The sequence below is a fragment of the Bos indicus x Bos taurus genome, chromosome 5 (genome assembly GCF_003369695.1).
Source record: "Bos indicus x Bos taurus breed Angus x Brahman F1 hybrid chromosome 5, Bos_hybrid_MaternalHap_v2.0, whole genome shotgun sequence".
NCBI lineage: Eukaryota > Metazoa > Chordata > Mammalia > Artiodactyla > Bovidae > Bos > Bos indicus x Bos taurus.
Genome location: NC_040080.1, coordinates 78719120 through 78742075, shown reverse-complemented (window position 1 = coordinate 78742075; position 22956 = coordinate 78719120). Strand labels below are relative to the sequence as shown.

The 22956-nt window shown below is 37.0% G+C and overlaps 1 protein-coding gene across 2 annotated transcripts in view; it reads left to right on the top strand.

Annotated features, from left to right (window-relative positions):
* The window catches only part of ABCD2 (ATP binding cassette subfamily D member 2), a 96403-nt gene that overhangs the window by 33674 nt on the left and 39773 nt on the right, over window positions 1-22956 (top strand). The gene's annotated exons all lie outside the window — the stretch shown is intronic.

The window sequence follows — 22956 nt, the reverse complement described above, 5'->3', positions numbered from 1 at the left end:
CGTCTAATATTCTAAAAGCTACTGATTTTTCAAAAAGGTTTTGAAATAATCTTATGAGTCTTTATGATTTAAAAGAAAGCTGCTACAACCTATTTCAAAATAATTGTCAATAGATAATCTTTTCTTGTTAGGATATTCTCATTAATGAATATTATCTAGTATCTTATTGCATAGACCCTATATAATTTATAGCAATAGAATGTAGCTTAAGTACTAATTTGGCAGAAAAAAAACTGTAAATTGAACATAAAATTAAGTCTTATGTACCTACAGAACAAATTTCATAAGTCACAAACAGACCTTTGTAATCCCCTGTTTTCACTTTTTGTGATTTAGACTTCTTGGTAGAGGATCGGTCTCCTTATACAAGGATCAAACATAAATTCATTGTTATTTTCATGCAGAAAAAGAGTGGGTTTAGTTAAAGTGGATTTCTAATAATGCCATGTAATGTACAGAAAAAAAAAAGTAAACAGGGTAAAAATGTTCTGAGTAAGTATATTAGGACTACTTATTTTTGTAATGAAAATTTCAGAGAATTTGAAGAGCTTCTGTGGGTCAGTTTACAAGCTGGGAGACCTGAATTCCTAAGAAACTGTGAAATCAGCTCAAATATTTTCCCAATTAATGTCTTCTGATACTTCAGCAATGTTAATAATGAAAGCCAGATAAAAGAAAATCAGGGCTTTGGGTTCAAGAATAAAAAAAAAAATTATACTAGGTAAATTCGTTTCAAAGCAGTTTCCTCTCATCCCATAATCATCAATGATTGGATATGAAAACTGTTTGAGCATTTGACACATTTTAGCAAAGAACATTTCCTCTATAATGTAGATTTAGCCACTTTAAATCTGTGGAATGGTGGATAATAAAATGCTTAGTTTTGCTCAGATAGTACTTAAACTGTTTTGGCAATTTTAGGCTCTTTGAGGGGCTTTCTGGGTAGCTCAGCTGATAAAGAATCCACCTGCAATGCAGGAGACCCTAGTTCGACTCCTGGGTTGGGAAATTCCCCTGAAGAAGGGATAGTCTACCCACTCCAGTATTATTGGGCTTCCTGGTGTCTCAGATGGTAAAAAAATCTGCCTGCAATTCAGGAGACTGGGGTTTCATCCCTGGGTTGGGAAGATTACCTGAAGGAAGGCATGGCAACCCACTCTAGTATTCTTGCCTGGAGAATCCCCATGGACAGAGGAGCCTGGCAGGCTACAGTCCATTGGTTGCAAAGAGTTGTACATGACTGAGCCACTAAGCACAGCACAGGCTGTTGAGATTGAATTTCCTGAGCAGTGTGGTTGTCCTCTTTAAATTGTTAATTGAAACTCATTGTTCCCCACTGTGTTAGCCATCTGACCCTCAGGAAAATTCTTACACTTGAATACAGATCCTGAATTTCTTTTGTCAATTCTTGAGGCACTTTTACTGTCTTCTCACCACGTAAAGGCTGATTTATCATCTCTTTACCAGCTGAGTTATCAGAGAAATTATCAGGGCTTCCCTAGTGGCTCAGTTGGTAAAGAATCTGGCTGCAATGAGGAGACCCAAGTTCGATCCCTGGGTCGGGAAGATCCCTTGGAGAAGGAAATGGCAACCCACTCCGGTGCTCTTGCCTGGAGAATTCCATGGACAGAGGAGCGGGACAGGCTGCAGTCCATGGAATCCCCAAAAGTTGGACACAACTGTGCAACTAACTTTCACTTTTATGATCTCTTGCTTTCACTAATCTACGATTTTATGGCTTATTAGTTACTTAGTAATTCCCTAGTGTATCTCTGTCTTCAGCCATTAAAGACTCTGAAGCCCAACCTTCATTTGTTTAGTTCACTTGCTAACAAAATACTATTATACGCTAACACTTCCCAAAATGGAAAATTGAAACATTTGATGGGGGTTAGAGAAACACTGGGTGTAGGAGGGAAGAAGGAATGTAGGAAGACAGAGATGGAGGATGGAAGGAAGTGCAGGAAGCAAGACAAAAAATAATTGGTGTTTACTAACGAAAGGCAGGAAAGCCTTGGGTTCCTTTGTATTACTTCCCCCCCCCCCCCATTTCCCAGGGTATCAGTTGTATACATCACATATTTCTCCCCAGCAACAGTCTCCAGTTTGGCAACAACCCACCATGTAATTGTGTTCCCAAAGCTCCTGCTGTCACTACCCTCTCTTGTTAGAAGTATCCAGGGAGAGAAATGTTGACCATGATCTTCCTACTATTGTAAACTTTATGCCGAAATACACACTAAGGCCAACAGATTTAAAATAGATTCAGACTTCCCACAATTTTGCATGAAATTTGTGAAAATTTGTACAAATTTCTGCCCATACTTCACTTTGGAGTCTAAAAAGTAACAGGTTAAGAAAATGAAAGGATTATAAGGATTGAATTAAATTTGACTAAACATTTTTTAAAAGAAAAGAGAAAAAGAAAAAATGAGGGTGGAATAGTAGGAATATCGTACTTCATATCTTGGGAAAATTATTGTGCTATATTCTTTGTCAATGCTATATACATTTTTTTTAATCAGCATTTATTAAAGCCTTGCTTTAGATGTTAGTGTTAACTAACTTTAGATGATAGTAAGATGCTTTAGAGGTTAGTGAATAAAGAAAGACACAGTCATTCTCAACATATGCTTGTGCCTAATTTGGTTATAAGGTAAAACATGCAACTAATTCCTATCAAAGCCAGAATAAATGCCTCAAGAAAGGCAAGAAATGCTATAGCAATATTCAAAATGAGAAAAAAATATTGTAGAACAGTGTGTATTTTGACCTGGGTCTTCAAAGTTAGAATTTTGTCAATTGTCATAAATTGGATGTTTTGCAAATGTCTAAGTAGATCAGGAATGCCACAGATTCAAATAAGCATGAGTTTTTTTGTTTCTTTAGTTTTTGGATATTTTCTAAACAGAGCTGTCCTATCCACTGTCCTAATACATGAATCTGAAGAAAGTAAATGTTTATTAGACTCATCTCTATTAATATTATGTTATTGGTACATACTGAAAATAATAGCATTCATCCCCTAGGTCCTTAACTATTGCTAAGATGTTCTTTTCATTAAAGTTCTTTGAATTACTTTTTAAAATTCTCTAGTGCTTTGGGTCTGCCATTTCCTTAATTTCCACCTAAGAAGATCATCTCCTCTTTTTGAATAAATACATAGTACTAACATTAGGTTAAATTTCAGTCTTTTAGTGCTTCCTGAAAACAGAAAAAGAAGTACCTTGTTTCTATACAACTCTCATTTCTTTTTGTCAGAGATATTCTGAAATTATAAATAACATTATATATCCACTCAGTGTTTGTTTACTACTTCAATCACAATATAGTCTATTCAAGTATCATGTTACTTAATCCTTTAAATGTAAATGTGGCTTAATAAAGTAGTTATGAATCATAGTTTTAAATGAAATATGCATTAAAATGCTAAATTTGGTTGTTCACAGGAACAATAGCATGACTAATTAGATTAATTAGATTGTGCAGAGAATTAAATATAGATACTGTTGCATCTATCTTTTAAGTATGAACAGTACCTATTGATCATGCTTTGCATAAATCATATTAAATAGAATATTTTAAATGATTAAAGTTCAAAGGGATTATAAACTTTAGTACTTACAGCTGCACAGCAGTTTAAAGCCAGGGTCAGAATTCACCAAATCTTTGGATACAAATCCTCTGTATTCACTGCCTCTTATTTAGGATTAGTAAAATAGTCACATTAAAAACATCTACCTCTGATTGAAAAAGAAAAAAGCTACTATTTTATCTTAAATATTTTCTCAGAGAAAATGAATATATTTTTCTCTTAATAAAATAAAAAGCTTCTCTAGCACAGTCCCAAATTTATAGGGAATAACAAACTATTATTCTTTTATAGTTTGCATTCACTTTAAAAAATTTTTGTATTCTTCAACTGTTTTTCTTAGAAGAGATTGAGACACGAAATCTCATCTTTTAGAAGTGCCAACATTTAATTCATGTTTTCTTTGATGGCATTTCCATTAATCCCTTTAATGATATAGTTTTTGTATTTTAAAAATAATATTGATTTTGGATCATCTAATGATCTCCTGAGATAATTGGTGGATTCCAAGGCATTTTGAGCAAGGGCTGATCATCTCTAGGCTATTACTATTAACACAATGTAATGCCATGTATTAGTCACTGTTCTACACATATTACATGTTTCTAATTTTTGTATATGACAACCCATAAAGTTGTTGTTAGTATACCTATTTTATAGATGATAAAACTCGAAGAGGTTACAATCATTCCATTGATAAATTTTGGAGCCAGCATTTGAACTTAGTCATGTCTGACTCTAAAGTCACTTTGTCCTGCTTATTACCAGCAGCAGGAGACACGTTTCTGAAAAATTACTACTCTCCTGCCTGCCCTTGAAAGTGAGTATTGCCAGTTAAGGTTGTTTGCTCGGTATGCTGAAACTGTACTAATATCAAGCTACTGTTTGGAAGCAGAAGTCCTTATAATGCTTGGAATACAGGCAATCCAAGTCAATTTTAGCATAAAGGTTAGCACAGATACTTGGCTATCATTTATGTTAATGTGAAAGAAGTTATATTCTTGTATAAAAGTGAAATTCATTTAAACTGTGTTCATATCACTTTCAAAATAGAATATGTTCTCTATTCTTTCCTATTCTTCTAAAATCCATTTCTTTATAAAATATAAATTAATCTCTCAAAAATATGCTGTTAGTTTTAAATTGGACTTCTTGCAAAAGTATAAAATAAACAAATCTTAATTTTCATGATGCATTATGGTATAAAAATTATTATTTACCCTTTAGGTTGTCAAAAGAGGAGATTATCTTATGCATCAGAGCAGACTGTGTTATGTTTTAGGAAGCTCAGCAGAATGGACAAAATACTTAAATAATACCAGTAATCTAATATAATGATAAATAAAACAAAGTTGACTTTTAAGAAGTTTGCATTCTTCTTAGTTTGGGAGTACTTTGATTATTACACTAACAGTATTCTTATTACTGCTTGGAAATAAACACTATCCCTCCTCTTAAAGGGTGTGCACATGTCTCCTGTAGTACCTAGAAGCATCTTTTCTTAGAAACGTAATTTCAGTTAAGTATATATTTTCAGTTGAATATTTCTTCTTTTTTGCTGCATATTTATTTTAAGAATATTGTGAAAGACATGTATTGAGGACTCAAACCTGGTTCTTGCTGTTCAAGAAAAAAGTCTGATGATATGATTGGTCCTCAAATGTACATTTATATGAATTATTAATAGCTAGATTTTATGGCTTTCAGATTGCGAACTTATTACTATGGCAACACAGCAGTATTTAGCTGTACCTTATTCTTAAACTTATCATACTTTAAATACATGAGTATTGCTATAAAATTTTGATCAGTATTGTTCACTATTAAATTCTAGATGGCTATTCCTGGTGGCTGACATGGTAAAGAATCTACCTCCAATGCAGGAGACCCAGGTTCGATCCCTGGGTCAGGAAGATTCCTTGGTGAAGGGAATGATAACCCACTCCAGTAATCTTACCTGGAGAATTCCATAGACAGAGGAGCCTGGAGGGCTACATTCCATGGGGTTGCAAAGAGTAGGACATTGACTGAGCAACTAACACATGTGAAATATTTAACATTTTTGGTGATCATTCCAGAGACTTCAAGCTCAGACCTAACATTTCTCAATGTTTCTTTTTTCATTCTACTTTGTCTTCTTTAAAGAGAAAAATAAGAAATGGTATAAAAATGAGTATAAACCTTAATAAATGTCAATCAGTTCAGTTCAGTCATTCAGTCGTGTCCGACTCTTTGTGACTCCATGGACTGTGGCATGCCAAGCTTCCCTGTCCATCACCAACTCCCAGAGCTTGCTCAAACTCATGTCCATTGAGTCAGTGATGCCTACCAACTATCTCATCCTCTGTCATCCCCTTCTCTTTCTGCCTTCAGTCTTTCCCACATCAGGGTCTTTTCCAATGAGTCAGTGTCCAAACAACTACAGCTTCAGAATCAGTCCTTCCAATGACTATTCAGGACTGATTTCTTCAGTGCAAGGGATACTCAAGAGTCTTCTCCAACATCACAGTTCAAAAGCATCACTTCTTCAGCCCTCAGCTTTCTTTATGGTCCAACTCTCACGTCCATTCATGACTACTGGAAAAACCATAGCTTTGACTAGATGGATCCTTGTCGGCAAAGTAATGTCTCTGCCTTTTAATATGCTGTCTAGGTTGGTCATAGCTTTTCTTCCAAGGAGCAAATATCTTCTAATTTCATGGCTGCAGTCACCATCTGCACTGATTTTGGAGCCCAAGAAAATAAAGTCTCTTACTGTTTCCGTTGTTTCCCTATCTATTTGCCATGAAGTGATGGAACTGGATGCATGATCTTAGTTCTCTGAATGTTGAGTTTTAAGCCAACTTTTTCACTCTCCTCTTTGACTTTCATCAAGAGGCTCTTTAGTTCCTCTTCACTTTATGCCGTAAGGGTGATGTCATCTGCATATATGAAGTTTTTGGTATTTCTCCCAGCAATCTTGATTCCAGCTTGTGCTTTACCCAGCCCAGCATTTTGCGTGATATACTCTGCATATAAGTTAAATAAGCAGGGTGACAATATACAGTCTTGATGTACTCCTTTCCCAATTTGGAATCAGTCTGTTTTTCCATGTCCAGTTCTAACTGTTGCTTCTTGACCTGCATACAGATTTCTCAGGAGGCAGGTGAGGTGGTCTGGTATTCCCATCTCTTGAAGAATTTCCCACAGTTTGTTGTGATCCACACAGTCAAAGGCTTTGGCCAGTCAATAAAGCAGAAGTAGATGCTTTTCTGGAATTCTCTTGCTTTTTCTATGATCCAACTGATGTTGGCAATTTGATCTCTGATTCCTCTACCATTTCTAAATCCAACTTGAACATCTGGAAGTTCATGGTTCAGGTACTGTTGAAGCCTGGCTAGGAGAATTTTGAGCATTACTTTGCTAGCGTGTGAATAAATGTCAATACATTTTCCCAAAAGTCATGTATTGTCAAATATTTAATATAGGAAAGTAGAGAGTATAATACAAATTTTAAAAGTACCCTGAAACATTTGTAATATAACTATAAAAAGCCATAATCCCTGGATTTTATCTCTAATAATTCTACTTTTAATTTACTATTATAATTAGCAGTTTTAAATATAGATGTATTCCAAGTAATTTCATATAACAAAGGAAATTTTGATAATTGCTTAATTCATGATAATAATTTAAATTATATTGGTAGTAGCACTCCTACATGGTGCTAGTGGTAAAGAACCCGCCTGCCAATGCAGGAGAGATAAGGGACGCGAGTTCAATTCCTTGGTTGGGAAGATCCCCTGGAAGAGGACATGGCAATCCACTCCAGTGTTCTTGCCTGGAGAATCCCATGCACAAAGCAGCCTAGCAGGCTATAGTCCGTGGGGTCGCACAAAGTGGAACACGACTGTAGCAACTTAGCACAGCACAGAACATGATACCTATAGATTTATTCCAAAATCTTTCCCACAAGAAGTAGAGTTAATTCTTGATTTTACTTAGGGAAAGTAAATTGAAACTAGATAGTGTTTCCTTTTTGATATCTACTAATTATATCTATTTCTTTTGTTGTTTGTACAATGTATATTGCCTGATATACTTTTGTTGGCCCAGAGCATGCAAGCTAATAACTTTCTGATACGGTAATTGACCTACCTGAAATATTTAGAAGTTAGTCTGAATAAGTCTATATATCTAGAAAAAAAAGTTTAGTAAAGAGGATTTTAAGTGCTTATCAATTATGTATAATTGTCATAGAACTAGAGAAACTTGAGCTAGATTTAAAATCTTAAATTCCAAGCCTTTGAAAAGGAAAAAGGATCATATACAAACTAATCATATAGATAGTTGGATATACACTCAACATCATCCCAGATGTCCTTGATATGCCTTTCCAGAGAATTCAGTTGTAACTTTATAACAGTATTTTTAAATAATTATATTTATATAATCTATTAGAGTATTCTTAGGTGCTGGGTACCTCAATAAAAGCATATAGAATATGTTATTTTTATCATTTCATATGAGTATAAAACAATTGAGAGAAAATGGAACTTTAATATTTGTCGGGTCCTTAATGAATATATCAGAGAAGGCAATGGCACCCCACTCCAGCACCCTTGCCTGGAAAATCCCATGGACAGAAGAGCCTGGTAGGCTGCAGTCCATGGGGTTGTGAAGGGTCGGACACTACTGAGTGACTTCACTTTCACTTTTCACTTTCATGCATTGGAGAAGGAAATGGCAACCCACTCCAGTGTTCTTGCCTGGAGAATCCCAGGGACAGGGGAGCCTGGTGGGCTGCCGTCTATGGGGTTGCACAGAGTCGGACACGACTGAAGCGACTTAGTAGTAGTAGTAGTAGTAGTAATGAATATACACTTTTATGAAATATTTTGTATAATTTCATCAATATTTCCTTCATATAAACTTGCAAAATAGAAATTTTGATATTTTAGTAAAAATAAATCAAATAACAAATTATTTATTTAAATTTCATCCTGATTGAATTTTTTAAATTTAGTAAAAGAATGTTTTCTTTCTTGTTTTGTTTTTACTTTTTAAAAATTTTGAGAATGCATGTTCATCATATTGTTAGGCTTATAAATGCAATAAGAAATTAAACATTGCGAAAATAGAACTTAATTCTAATTAGAAGTTCTTATGAGATATATTTCCATATCTGTACATCAAAGAGAACTGACAGATTTCTGAAGTCATAAAGAAATCACAAATAATATTAAATTAACCTTTTAAAGAAGTTAAAAAGTTTTACTTCTCCAAATTTCTCCTACAAAGAAAATATTTGACAGCCTTATGAAACCTTTGTGTGTTTAGTCTCTCAGTTATGTCTGGCTGTTTTGCAACCTCATAGACTGTTGCCCACCAGGCCCCTTTGTCCATGGGATTTCCCAGGCAAGAATATGGGAGTGGGTTTCCTTCTCCATACACAACCTTTGAGGTTCCATCTATTGCTACAATGAACTAAGTGATTCTCCAGTTACTAAAAGAAATATTTCTAGGTAAATTTGAGATACTTTCTTATATGTTTAATAGGATATACTCTCTAAAAATCTAGAGGATTAGATATTTATTATTTTTTAATGATGTTGAAAATTTTAAAAATTACCTTTGGAATAACCATATAACTTTTAACTGGCTATATAGAAATTCTTTTGTATCTGTTTTCTTCTTCTTTTTTAAATTGAAGTATAGTTGATTTACGGTGTTATGTTAGTTTCTGATTCAGTTACACATATGTATATTTGACACATATATATATTTGATTCAGTTACATTTGTATAAAGTGATTCAGTTACATATATATTTTCATATTCTTTTATAAGTTGACATATAGCTAGTTTACAATGTTTTGTTAATACTGCTGAACAATGAAGTATTTCAGATATGTATATATATATTCTTTTTAGTATTCTTTTCCATTATGGTTTAGCATAGAATATTGAATATAGTTCCCTGTGCTATACAGTCTTGTTTGTTCAGTCGCTAAGTCATGTCTGACTCTTTGTGACCCAATGAACTGCATCACTCTAAGCTTCACTGTCCTTTGCTATCTCTTGGAGTTTGCTCAAACTCATGTCCATTGAATCAGTGATGCAATCCAACCATCTCATTTTCTGTCGTCCCTTTCTCCTCCTGTCCTCAGTCTTTCCCAGCATCAGGGTCTTTTCCAATGAGTTGGCTCTTCATATCAGGTGGCCACAGTGTTGGAGCTTCAGCTTCAATGTCAGTCCTTCCAACAAATGTTCAGGATTGATTTCCTTTAGGATTGACTGGTCTGACCTCCTTACAGACCAAGTGAATCTCAAGAGTTTTCTCCAGCACCACAATTCAAAAGCATCAGTTCTTTGGTGCTCAGCCTTCTTTATGGTCCAACTCTCACATCTATACATTATTACTGGAAAAAACATAGCTTTGACTAGATGGACTTTTGTTGGCAAAGTGATGTCTCTGCTTTTTAATATGCTGTCTATACTTGTCATGACTTCTTTTCCAAGAGCAAGCATCTTTTAATTTCATGGCTGCTGTCACCGTCTGCAGTAATTTTGGAGCCCAAGAAAATAAAATCTGTCACTGTTTTCACTTTTTCCCTATCTATTTGCCATGAAGTGATAGGACTATATGCCATGATTTTCATTTTTTGAATGTTGAGTTTTAAGCCAGTTCTTTTCACACTCTTCTTTCCCTCTCAGCAAGAGGCTCTTTAGTTCCTCTCACTTTCAGCCATTAGAGTGGTGTCATCTGCATATCTGAGGCTGTTCTCCTAGCAATCTTGATTCCAGCTGTGAGTCATCCAGCCCAGCATTTCACATGATGTACTATGCATGTAAATTAAATAAGCAGGGTGACAATATACAGGTTTGATGTACTCCTTTCCCAATATTGACTCAGTTCATTATTCCAACAGTCCAGTTCTCACTGTTGCTTCTTGGCCTGCATACAGGTTTCTCAGGAGACCAGGTAAGTTGATTTGGTATTCCCATATCTTTAAGAATTTTCCATAGTTTGTTATGATTCACACAGTCAAAGGCTATTTATCCATTCTGTATATAAAAGCTTACATCTGCTAGCCCCAGCCTCGCAATCAATCCCTCCCCAAAACTCCTCTCTTGGCAACCTTAAATCTCTTCTCCATTTCCCTGAATCTGTTTCTGTTTCATAGAGGGGTTCATTTGTGTCATATTTTAGATTCCACATATAAATGACATCATATGGTATCTGTCTTTCTATTTCTGCTTTACTTCACTTAGTGTGATAATCTCTAGTTGCATCTATGTTGCTGCAATAGGCATTATTTCATTCTTTTTTATGGTTGAGTAGTACTCCATTGTATTGATATATATGTACCATATCTTCATTATCCATTCATTGGTAGATGGACATTTATGTTGTCTCCATGTCTCGGCTATTGTAAATAGTGCTACTATGAACATAGGGTGTATGTTTCTTTTGTAATTGTAGTTTTGTCCAGATATATGCCCAGGAATGGGATTGCTGGATCATATGGTAATTCTATTTTTAGTTTTCTGAGGAACCTCCATACTGTTTTCCACAGTGACCATACCAATTTACATTCCTACAATCAGTGTAAGAGCGTTCCCTTTTCTCCATATCCTTTCCAGTATTTATTTGTAGACTTTTTAATGACTGGTATAAGGTGGTACCTCATCATAATTTTGATTGTGCCCTTCTAATAATTACTGATTTTGAGCATCTTTTCTTGTGCCTATTGGCCATCTATATATCTTCATTGGAGAAATGTCTGTTTAGGTCCTCTGGCCATTTTTGGATGGATTTTATTTTGTTTTGTTTTTGAGTTGAATGAGCACTAGGCCATTTGTGTATGACCTAAATCAAATTCCTTATGATTATACAGTGGAAGTGACAAGCAGATTCAAGTGACTAGATCTGATAGACAGAGTGCCTGAAGAACTATGGATTGAGGTTCATGACATTGTACAAAGGACAGTGATCAAGACCATCCCCAAGAAAAAGAAATGCAAAAAGGCAAAATGGTTGTCAGAGGAGGCCTTACAAATAGCTATGAAAAGAAGAGAAGCTAAAGGCAAAGGAGAAAAGGAAAGATACACCCATTTGAATTCAGAGTATCAAGGAGAGATAAGAAAGTCTTCCTCAGTGATCAGTACAAAGAAATAGAGGAAAATAATAGAATGGGAGAGACTAGAGGTCTCTTCAAGAAAATTAGAGATACCAAGGGAACATTTCATGAAAGATCTTCATGACCAAGATAACCATGATGGTGTGATCACTCAAGTAGAACCAGACATCCTGGAATGTGAAGTCAAGTGGGCCTTAGGAAGCATCACTACAAACAAATCTGGTGAGGTGTTGGAATTCCAGCTGAGCTATTTCAAACCCTAAAAGATGATGCCATGAAAGTGCTGCACTCAATATGCCAGCAAATTTGGAAAACTCAGCAGTGGCCACAGGACTGGAAAAGGTCAGTTTTCATTCCAATCCCAAAGAAAGGCAATGCCAAAGAATGTTCAAACTACCACACAATTGTACTCATCTCACATGCTAGCAAAGTAATGCTCAAAATTCTCCAAGCCATGCTTCAACAGTACCTGAACCGTGAACTTCCAGATGTTCAAGCTGGATTTAGAAAAGGCAGAGGGACCAGAGATCAAATTTCCAACACCCATTGGGTCATCAAAAAAGCAAGAGTTCAAAAAAAAAATCTGCTTTATTGACTACACCAAAGACTTTGACTTTGTGGATCACAACAAAATGTGGAAAATTCTTTGAAAGATGGGAATACCAGACCACCTGACCTGCCTTCTGAGAAATCTGTATGCTTGTCAAGGAGCAACAGTTAGAACCAGATATGGAACAACAGACTGGCTCCAAACTGAAAAAAAAGTACATCGAGATTGTATATTGTCACCCTGCTTATTTAACTTATATGCAGAGTACATCATGCGAAGTGCTGGGCTGGATAAATCACAAGCTGGAATGAAGATTGCGGGGGAAATATCAATAACCTCAGATATGCAGATGACACCACCCTTATTGCAGAAAGTGAAGAAGAACTAAGAGCCTCTTAAATAAACAAATGGGACCTAATTAACCTTAAAAGCTTCTGCACATCAAAGGAAACTATTAGCAAGGTGAAAAGACAGCCTTCAGAATGGGAGAAAATAATAGCAAATGAAGCAACCGACAAACAACTAATCTCAAAAATATACAAGCAACTCCTACAGCTCAACTCCAGAAAAATAAACGACCCAATCAAAAAATGGGCCAAAGAACTAAATAGACACTTCTCCAAAGAAGACATACAGATGGCTAACAAACACATGAAAAGATGCTCAACATCACTCATTATCAGAGAAATGCAAATCAAAACCACTATGAGGTACCATTTCACACCAGTCAGAATGGCTGCAATCCAAAAGTCTACAAATAATAAATGCTGGAGAGGGTGTGGAGAAAAGGGAACCCTCTTACACTGTTGGTGGGAATGCAAACTAGTACAGCCACTATGGAGAACAGTGTGGAGATTCCTTAAAAAACTGGAAATAGAACTGCCTTATGATCCAGCAATCCCACTGCTGGGCATACACACTGAGGAAACCAGAAGGGAAAGAGACACGTGTACCCCAATGTTCATCGCAGCACTGTTTATAATAGCCAAGACATGGAAGCAACCTAGATGTCCATCAGCAGATGAATGGATAAGAAAGCTGTGGTACATATACACAAAGAGACACGTGTACCCCAATGTTCATTGCAGCACTGTTTATAATAGCCAAGACATGGAAGCAACCTAGATGTCCATCAGCAGATGAATGGATAAGAAAGCTGTGGTACAGGGGAGGAGCCAAGATGGCGGAGGAGTAGGACAGGGAGAACACTTTCTCCCCCACAAATATATCAAAAGAGCATTTAAACGTCGAGTAAATTCCACAAAACAACTTCTGAATGCCGGCAGAGGACATCAGGCACCCAGAAAAGCAATCCAACTCTTCGAAAGGAGGTAGGAAAAAATATAAAAGACAAAAAAAGAGACAAAAGAGGGAGGGACGGAGTTCCGTCCCGGGAAGGGAGTCTTAAAAAGAGAGAAGTTTCCAAACACCAGGAAACCTTCTCACTGCCGAATCTGTGCCAAGCTTTGGAAGCACAGAGGGCAACATAACAGGAAGAAAAAATAAATAAACAATTAAAACTCGAAGACTGCGAGTCCTACGGTAACTCCCCCAGCGGAGAAGCAGCGCAGATGCCTGCACGCGCCATTAACAAGCGGGGGCTGGGCAGGGAGGCGCAGCGCGGGCTGCATCGCTTAGAGTAAGAATCTGGCCTGAATACCCTGAGCACTATCTGAGCGAAATAATTTGGGCTAGCAAACCAGACTGTGGGATATCTACCACGCGAAAAGCCAGCCCCAACCTAAGACACCGCCAGGCCCGCGCACGGAACAAAGAATTGAACAGAGATAGCCGGCTGCAGACCTTCCCCGTCCGGTGACAGGCAGCCAGAGCTGGAATGGGGCAATCGCAGCCCCAGAGAGACATTATCTATAAAACTGTAAGCAGGCTTCTTTGCTAACTAAAACTTCTTGGGGGTCCGGACGGTTAACATCTGCCTAAGAAGGTGTGCCGGTTTTATGCCCAGATAACCGAGTGGCGGGGAGGCGATAAGTCGCAGCATTGGCGCTCGCCAAACACCTCATCACTTGAGCTGCTTGGACCTGGGAAGAGCACAATACTCAGGCCCAACTGAGTCTGCGCCTCTGAGGACTACCCGAGTGCCTGAACCTGAGCAGCTTGGACCTGGGAGGTACATGCAACCCAGGGCCAGCCTCGGATTGTTCCCGGCGGAACAACCTAGAGCCCGAGCAGTGTGGGCAGGGAGGCTACACGCGCCGTGAGCGGGGGCAGACCCAGTGTGGCTAAGGCACTGCGAGCGCACGCCAGTGTTATTTGTTTGCAGCATCCCTCCCTCCCTCCCCACAGCAGTACTGAACAAAGAGAAGAAATACAGTTCCACCCATCAGAACACTGACACAAGCTTCCCTAACCAGGAAACCTTGACAAGCCACCTGTACAAACCCACACACAGCGAGGAAAAGCCACAATAAAGAGAACTCCACAAACTGCCAGAATACAGAAAGGACACCCCAAACTCAGCAATTTAAACAAGATGAAGATACAGAGGAATAGCCAGCAGATAAAGGAACAGGATAAATGCCCACCAAACCAAACAAAAGAGGAAGAGATAGGGAATCTACCTGATAAAGAATTCCGAATAATGATAGTGAAATTGATCCAAAATCTTGAAATTAAAATGGAATCACAGATAAATAGCTTGGAGACAAGGATTGAGAAGATGCAAGAAAGGTTTAACAAGGACCTAGAAGAAATAAAAAAGAGTCAATATATAATGAATAATGCAATAAATGAAATTAAAAACACTCTGGAGGCAACAAATAGTAGAATAACAGAGGCAGAAGATAGGATTAGTGAATTAGAAGATAGAATGGTAGAAATAAATGAATCAGAGAGGATAAAAGAAAAACGAATTAAAAGAAATGAGGACAATCTCAGAGACCTCCAGGACAATATTAAACGCTACAACATTCGAATCATAGGGGTTCCAGAAGAAGAAGACAAAAAGAAAGACCATGAGAAAATACTTGAGGAGATAATAGTTGAAAACTTCCCTAAACTGGGGAAGGAAATAATCACCCAAGTCCAAGAAACCCAGAGAATCCCAAACAGAATAAACCCAAGGCGAAACACCCCAAGACACATATTAATCAAATTAACAAAGATCAAACACAAAGAACAAATATTAAAAGCAGCAAGGGAAAAACAACAAATAACACACAAGGGAATTCCCATAAGGATAACAGCTGATCTTTCAATAGAAACTCTTCAAGCCAGGAGGGAATGGCAAGACATACTTAAAATGATGAAAGAAAATAACCTACAGCCCAGATTATTGTACCCAGCAAGGATTTCATTCAAGTATGAAGGAGAAATCAAAAGCTTCTCAGACAAGCAAAAGCTGAGAGAATTCTGCACCACCAAACCAGCTCTCCAACAAATACTAAAGGATATTCTCTAGACAGGAAACACAAAAATGGTGTATAAATTTGAACCCCAAACAATAAAGTAAATGGCAACGGGATCATACTTATCAGTAATTACCTTAAACGTAAATGGGTTGAATGCCCCAACCAACAGACAAACACTGGCTGAATGGATACAAAAACAAGACCCCTACATATGTTGTCTACAGGAGACCCACCTCAAAACAGGGGACACATACAGACTGAAAGTGAAGGGCTGGAAAAAGATTTTCCATGCAAATAGGGACCAAAAGAAAGCAGGAGTAGCAATACTCATATCAGATAAAATAGACTTTAAAACAAAGGCTGTGAAAAGAGACAAAGAAGGTCACTACATAATGATCAAAGGATCAATCCAAGAAGAAGATATAACAATTATAAATATATATGCACCCAACACGGGAGCACCGCAGTATGTAAGACAAATGCTAACAAGTATGAAAGGAGAAATTAACAATAACACAATAATAGTGGGAGACTTTAATACCCCACTCACACCTATGGATAGATCAACTAAACAGAAAATTAACAAGGAAACACAAACTTTAAATGATACAATAGACCAGTTAGACCTAATTGATATCTATAGGACATTTCATCCCAAAACAATGAATTTCACCTTTTTCTCAAGCGCACATGGAACCTTCTCCAGGATAGACCACATCCTGGGCCATAAAGCTAGCCTTGGTAAATTCAAAAAAATAGAAATCATTCCAAGCATCTTTTCTGACCACAATGCAGTAAGATTAGATCTCAATTACAGGAGAAAAACTATTAAAAATTCCAACATATGGAGGCTGAACAACACGCTGCTGAATAACCCACAAATCACAGAAGAAATCAAAAAAGAAATCAAAATTTGCATAGAAACGAATGAAAATGAAAACACAACAACCCAAAACCTGTGGGACACAGTAAAAGCAGTCCTAAGGGGAAAGTTCATAGCAATACAGGCACACCTCAAGAAACAAGAAAAAAGTCAAATAAATAACCTAACTCTACACCTAAAGCAACTAGAAAAGGAAGAAATGAAGAACCCCAGGGTTAGTAGAAGGAAAGAAATCTTAAAAATTAGAGCAGAAATAAATGCAAAAGAAACAAAAGAGACCATAGCAAAAATCAACAAAGCCAAAAGCTGGTTCTTTGAAAGGATAAATAAAATTGACAAACCATTAGCCAGACTCATCAGGAAACAAAGGGAGAAAAATCAAATCAATAAAATTAGAAATGACAGTGGAGAGATCACAACAGACAACATAGAAATGCAAAGGATCATAAGAGACTATTATCAACAATTATATGCCAATAAAATGGACAACGAGGAAGAAATGGACAAATTCTTAGAAAAGTACAACTTTCCAAAACTCCACCAGGAAGAAATAGAAAACCTTAACAGACCCATCACAAGCACGGAAATTGAAACTGTAATCAAAAATCTTCCAGCAAACAAAAGCCCAGGTCCAGACGGCTTCACAGCTGAATTCTACCAAAAATTTAGAGAAGAGCTAACACCTATCCTGCTCAAACTCTTCCAGAAAATTGCAGAGGAAGGTAAACTTCCAAACTCATTCTATGAGGCCACCATCACCCTAATACCAAAACCTGACAAAGATGCCACAAAAAAAGAAAACTACAGGCCAATATCACTGATGAACATAGATGCAAAAATCCTAAACAAAATTCTAGCAATCAGAATCCAACAACACATTAAAAAGATCATACACCATGACCAAGTGGGCTTTATCCCAGGGATGCAAGGATTCTTCAATATCCGCAAATCAATCAATGTAATACACCACATTAACAAATTGAAAAATAAAAACCATATGATTATCTCAATAGATGCAGAGAAAGCCTTTGACAAAATTCAACACCCATTTATGATAAAAACTCTCCAGAAAGCAGGAATAGAAGGAACATACCTCAACATAATAAAAGCTATATATGACAAACCCACAGCAAACATTATCCTCAATGGTGAAAAACTGAAAGCATTCCCTCTAAAGTCAGGAACAAGACAAGGGTGCCCACTTTCACCATTACTATTCAACATAGTTTTGGAAGTTTTGGCCACAGCAATCAGAGCAGAAAAAGAAATAAAAGGAATCCAAATTGGAAAAGAAAAAGTAAAACTCTGACTATTTGCAGATGACATGATCCTCTACATAGAAAACCCTAAAGACTCCACCAGAAAATTACTAGAACTAATCAATGATTATAGTAAAGTTGCAGGATATAAAATCAACACACAGAAATCCCTTGCATTCCTATACACTAATAATGAGAAAACAGAAAGAGAAATTAAGGAAACAATTCCATTCACCATTGCAACGAAAAGAATAAAATACTTAGGAATATATCTTCCTAAAGAAACTAAAGACCTATATATAGAAAACTATAAAACACTGGTGAAAGAAATCAAAGAGGACACTAATAGATGGAGAAATATACCATGTTCATGGATTGGAAGAATCAATATAGTGAAAATGAGTATACTACCCAAAGCAATTTATAGATTCAATGCAATCCCTATCAAGCTACCAACGGTATTCTTCACAGAGCTAGAACAAATAATTTCACAATTTGTATGGAAATACAAAAAACCTCGAATAGCTAAAGCGATCTTGAGAAAGAAAAATGGAACTGGAGGAATCAACCTACCTGACTTCAGGCTCTACTACAAAGCCACAGTTATCAAGACAGTATGGTACTGGCACAAAGACAGAAATATAGATCAATGGAACAAAATAGAAAGCCCAGAGATAAATCCACGCACATATGGACACCTTATCTTTGACAAAGGAGGCAAGAATATACAGTGGATTAAAGACAATCTCTTTAACAAGTGGTGCTGGGAAATCTGGTCAACCACTTGTAAAAGAATGAAACTAGAACACTTTCTAACACCATATACAAAAATAAACTCAAAATGGATTAAAGATCTCAACGTAAGACCAGAAACTATAAAACTCCTAGAGGAGAACATAGGCAAAACACTCTCTGACATACATCACAGCAGGATCCTCTATGACCCACCTCCCAGAATATTGGAAATAAAAGCAAAAATAAACAAATGGGACCTAATTAAACTTAAAAGCTTCTGCACATCAAAGGAAACTATTAGCAAGGTGAAAAGACAGCCTTCAGAATGGGAGAAAATAATAGCAAATGAAGCAACTGACAAACAACTAATCTCAAAAATATACAAGCAACTCCTACAGCTCAACTCCAGAAAAATAAACGACCCAATCAAAAAATGGGCCAAAGAACTAAATAGACATTTCTCCAAAGAAGACATACAGATGGCTAACAAACACATGAAAAGATGCTCAACATCACTCATTATCAGAGAAATGCAAATCAAAACCACTATGAGGTACCATTTCACACCAGTCAGAATGGCTGCGATCCAAAAGTCTACAAATAATAAATGCTGGAGAGGGTGTGGAGAAAAGGGAACCCTCTTACACTGTTGGTGGGAATGCAAACTAGTACAGCCACTATGGAGAACAGTGTGGAGATTCCTTAAAAAACTGGAAATAGAACTGCCTTATGATCCAGCAATCCCACTGCTGGGCATACACACTGAGGAAACCAGAAGGGAAAGAGACACGTGTACCCCAATGTTCATCGCAGCACTGTTTATAATAGCCAAGACATGGAAGCAACCTAGATGTCCATCAGCAGATGAATGGATAAGAAAGCTGTGGTACACATACACAATGGAGTATTACTCAGCCATTAAAAAGAATACATTTGAATCAGTTCTAATGAGGTGGATGAAACTGGAGCCTATTATACAGAGTGAAGTAAGCCAGAAGGAAAAACATCAATACAGTATACTAACGCATATATATGGAATTTAGAAAGATGGTAACGATAACCCTGTATACGAGACAGCAAAAGAGACACTGATGTATAGAACAGTCTTATGGACTCTGTGGGAGAGGGAGAGGGTGGGAAGATTTGGGAGAATGGCATTGAAACATGTGAAATGTCATGTATGAAACGAGATGCCAGTCCAGGTTCAGTGCACGATGCTGGATGCTTGGGGCTTGAGCGCTGGGACGGCCCAGGGGGATGGTATGGGGAGGGGGGAGGGAGGAGGGTTCAGGATGGGGAGCACGTGTATACCTGAAATTTAAAAAAAAAAAAAATAAAATAAAATAAAAAAAGAAAAAGAAAGCTGTGGTACCTATACACAATGGAGTATTACTCAGCCATTAAAAAGAATACATTTGAATCAGTTCTAATGAGGTGGATGAAACTGGAGCCTATTATACAGAGTGAAGTAAGCCAGAAGGAAAAACATAAATACAGTATACTAACGCGTATATATGGTATTTAGAAAGATGGTAACAATAACCCGGTGTACGAGACAGCAAAAGAGACACTGATGTATAGAACAGTCTTATGGACTCTGTGGGAGAGGGAGAGGGTGGGAAGATTTGGGAGAATGGCAATGAAACATGTAAAATATCATGTAGGAAACGAGTTGCCAGTCCAGGTTCGATGCACGATGCTGGATGCTTGGGGCTGGTGCACTGGGACGGCCCAGAGGGATGGTATGGGGAGGGAGGAGGGAGGAGGTTTCGGGATGGGGAACACATGTATACCTGTGGCAGATTCATTTTGATATTTGGCAAAACTAATACAATTATGTAAAGTTTAAAAATAAAATTAGAAAAAAAAAAGTGAAAGAGGAGAGTGAAAAAGTTGGCTTACAACTTGACATTCAGAAAACTAAGATAATGGCATCTGGTCCCATCACTTCACAGCAAATAGATAGGGAAACAATGGAAGCAATGAGAGACTATTTTTGTAGGCTCCAAAGTCACTACAGATAGTGACTGCAGCCATGAAATTAAAAGATACTTGCTCCTTGGAAGAAAAGCCATGATCAAACTAGACAGAATATTAAAAAGCAGCTTTACTTTGCCAACAAAAGCCTTTCTAGTCAAAGCTGTGGCCTTTCCTGTAGTCATATATGTATGTGAGTGTTGGACTATAAAGAAAGCTGCGTGCTGAAGAATTGGTGCTTTGAATTGTGGTGTTGGAGAAGACTCTTAAGAGTCCCTTGAACTGCAAGGAGATCCAACCAGTCAATCCTAAAGAAAATCAATCCTGGATAGTCATTAAAGGACAGATGTTGAAGCTGAAACTCTAATACTTTGGCCACCTGATGTGAAAAACTTACTTGTTGGAAAAGACCATGATGCTGGGAAAGTTTGAAGGCAGGAAGAGAAGGGGACGACAGAGGATGAGGTGGTTGGATGGCATCACTGACTCTATGGACATGAGTTTGAGTAAACTCCAGGTGTTGATGATGGACAGGGATGCCTGGTGTGCTGCAGTCTATGGGGTCACAAAGTATTGGACATGACTGAGGTACTGAACTGTTTTATTTTGTTTTTGAGTTGAATGAGTAGTTTGTATATTTTGGAAATTAAGCCCTTGTCAGTTGCATCATTTGGAAATATTTTCTCCCATTTCTTCTGCTGTGCAAAAGCTTATAAGTTTGACTAAGTGCAGTTTGTTTATTTTTGTTTTTATTTCTATTACCTCGGGAAATTGACCTAAGAAAACATTAGTACAATTTATGTCAAAGGGTGTTTTACCTATGTTATCTTTTAGGAGTTTTATGGTGTAATGTCTTATGTTTAAGCCTTTAAGCCATTTTGAGAGTTTTTTTCATGTGTATAGTGAGAAGTTATATCTTCATTGATTTACCTGTGACTGTCCAATTTTCACAACACTGCTTGCTAAAAAGACAGTCTCTTTTTCAGTATTTGTTCTTGCCTCCTTTGTTGAAGATAAATTGACCATAAGTGTGTGGTGTATTCTTTTCCAGTAAAGGTTGTGACAAGATATTTAATATAGTTCCCTGTGCTATCCTGCTTAATAGTTAAATAGTATATAACCTTACTGTTTTTCAATTTTATATACATTAGATTTTATGTTCTAATTTCAAACTCCTAATGCATCCCTCCCCTTCCTCTTCCACCTTTGGTAACCATCAGTTTGTTTTCAAATGAACTTTCAACTTTCAATTGAACTTTTCTGTTACAAACCAGAAAGAGACTCAGACACAGAAAACAAACTTAAGTTCTTTTTAAAAATATTGCCTTTTTAATGAACATTTTTGTCTCCATAATGGTTTATTGAATGCCTACTATGTGTCTGTCATACTGTACTAAGTTGCTTCATGTGAGAGTGTTAATCACCCAATCCTGTCCAACTCTTTGTAGCATTGACCCAATATACTGTAGCCTGCTAGGTTCCTCTGTCCATAGAATTCTCCAGATAAAAATACTGGAGTAAGTAGCCATTCCTTTCTCCAGGGGGTCTTCTTGACCTAAGGATAAAACCCGGGTCTCCTGCATTGCAGGCAGATTCTTCACTGTCTGTCCTCTGGCTACATTGCTTTATAAAAACCCACTCCTTCATTTTATCCTCATAACAAATTCAATAAGTAAGTTACTTTACAAATGAGGTAAGTGTAGCTCAGGATTTGGGTCACATTGCTAGTAAATGGCCAAATCGGGATTCTAGTCTAGAACTCTCTCTCCAAAACCCATTATCACATCCATGTCTCTATACTGTCTTCCCTGAAATGTAGATAGAAAATGGTACTTCATCAAATATTGCTGGTTAATCAGATCTTATAGTGGAATCCCGTAGAAAAACCTTTGAAATGAATGTTCAGATGTATTTTAATCATTGTAGTCTCAGTTATGTATGTTCATGGCTGTTCTATGGATTGAATTTATTTGGGTTTTATACTGAGAATATCTGTGCCTCTGATTTACATTAAATTGGAACAGACATTGCTTTGTAAGTTAGCAAAAGTACCGACTCTTAATATTTCCTTGTATTTCTTCTTAGACTCAGGGTACCAACTGAAAAATTGTTCCTTGGCCCTGAGGGCCACTGTATATTTTATGCTACTGTTGTTATTATGAAAAAATATCACATTATATAAATGCTTAAAATGATGGAAATAAGTAACATTGTGTTCTAATTCTGTTTTTTTTTTTTTTTTTTTAATATGGCTAAACTGAAGAGGGAAGATAAAGCAGAGACCAGAAAGAGAAGACATAGGGAATACAAGAAGTGAAAATGTTAGTCACTCAGTTGTGTCTAAATCTTTGCAACCCCATGGACTGTAGCCTGCCAGTCTCCGCTGTCCATGGAATCCCCCAGACCAGAATACTGGAGTGGTTAACCCAAGGTAGAAGAAAAGTGACTAGAAATGATGCAGCCCTTG